Source organism: Manacus vitellinus, unplaced genomic scaffold (assembly GCF_001715985.3).
Source record: "Manacus vitellinus isolate BGI_N305 unplaced genomic scaffold, ASM171598v3 scaffold_100_pilon, whole genome shotgun sequence".
In the NCBI taxonomy this organism is placed as follows: Eukaryota; Metazoa; Chordata; class Aves; order Passeriformes; family Pipridae; genus Manacus; species Manacus vitellinus.
Genome location: NW_021938794.1, coordinates 123,455 through 125,491, shown reverse-complemented (window position 1 = coordinate 125,491; position 2,037 = coordinate 123,455).

The following is a 2,037-nucleotide window of genomic DNA, read 5'->3' as shown; positions in this document are numbered from 1 at the left end:
TCCTGTGTGGAGTGACCCTATGGTGTCTGAATTTCTGCCTCTTTGCCTCAGGACACAATTACCCTCCACTCTCCACTGACAACCAGATGTTTGCACAGTTTTTCCTTTTCCTCCCTAAGCTCCACTCTGTGACACAAGTTCTCAGCACTGAATGTCTTACTGACCCGACACAGGCACCAGCTTCTCCTCAGACCACAGGAGAACCTTTCCTAATCACAGGATTCTCAAAGAGAACCACACAGTGCAGGGGCTGCCTTCTCACACACCCACGGGATCATGGAATCATCGATTGATTTTTGTTGGCAGAGACCATTAAAGGCCATCCAATCCAACCCTCCTGCCATGGGCAGGGATATCTGTTACTCCATCACATTACTCCAAGTTCGATCGAACCTGACCTTGAAACACTTCCCCAGATGGGACACCCCATCATTCTCCGGGCAACCTTTTCCAGTGTCTCATCACACTCATCTTCAGTAATTTCTTCCTTATTTCTACCCTATTTCAGTGGAAAACTGTTGTTCCTTTCGCAATCACTGCAGGCCTTGAGAAAACGTCTTTCTCTGACTTCATTATACATCCCCTTTACGTACTCAAAGGCTGCAATAAGATCTCCCCAGAGCAGCTCTTTCTCCTGCCTGAAGAACCTCGACTGCCTCGGCCTTTTTCCACAGAAGGTGTGATGTATCCATCTGATCATGTTTGCAGCCCTTCTCTGGAGCTGCTCTAACGGGTCCATGTTTGTTTTGACCTGAGGACTCCAGACTGGACACAAAGCTGCAGGGGAGGTCAAACAAGAGCAGATAAGAAGCCAAGATTCCCCTCCCTTGACATGCTGGCCATGTTTGTGTTGGTGCAGCCTAGGACATGATTGAATTTCTGGCCTGAAAGTGCACATTGCTGGCTCATGTCCAATTTTTAAATCTCCAGTATCCCATGTCTCTTTTAAAGGTCCGCTCTCAGTCCTTTGTTCTCCCAGACTGTTCTGATACTGTGGATTTCCTCAGTGCAATTTTCCTGGGAAAATTTCTGGAGAGGAAGAGGCAGGGAGAAGCGCAGAGGAAGGAGAGATGAAGGGGGTGTGGGCTGAGTGTCTCCAAGGGCTTTCCAGGAGCTCTCCAGAGCAGGGCAGTGACAGCAGCACAGGCTGCAGGGAAGTTTGCACATGATGAAGAGGAGATGCTGCACTGCTGCAGGACACAGCTGGGCGTGATGACATATGTCCATCCAGAGGCCAGATGGGAAGTTGGCTGTGTCGTAGCCAACCCTGTCACATCATTCCGTCTCTGAAAAGCTGGGCCCAGAGAAGGTGCTTTTGTGGTAACATCATCAAAACAGGCACAACTCCCAGAGCTGTCCCTGGACACAAAGACTGTCACCAACATCCTGGGCTTTCCGAGTAGGACCACAGCCAGGACACTGATGGCAGCAAAGATCCCCCTCTGCTCAGCACTGCCCAGATGGCACCTGGCATGTTGTGCTGCCTGTTGGAGGGGAGTGCAAGGAAAAGCTCAACCAAGAGAAGCCAAATATATGAAATACACTGGCCAGCATGGTGAGTGGGCTGGAACACTTTCCTGGGGATGAGAGGCTGAGGACACGGGGTTTGCTGAGAAGAGAGAAGAGAATGCTTTGATGGGATAACTAAAATAATTTGTGGAGTAGCTGTGGTCATTGCACAGTGTCAGGTAATTCTTCCGGGTACAGAGAGGCAGAGAAATTCAGAAAGGTGACCCCAAATATGACTAATCAGTGCTGTGTTAACATAATCAATGCTATGCTGACAACCATGGCAATACCATCCCTAACGACCCCCTCCCAGAACCCCACAGCAACACCTCTCTCCCTGGCCATGTTGGATGAGGATCTGCAGGGGAAAGGACGACACAGAGGCGTGGGCTGGGATGCAGGAGAACTTTAATGAGTCCAAAGATTAGAAAGAAGTCACTCTGAGTGGAGATCTCAGTGAAGAGAGCACTGATGCTCTATCCCTGGGCTTGTACCATCCTGTGTGTCCCTGGGTTCCTTGCAGGGCCA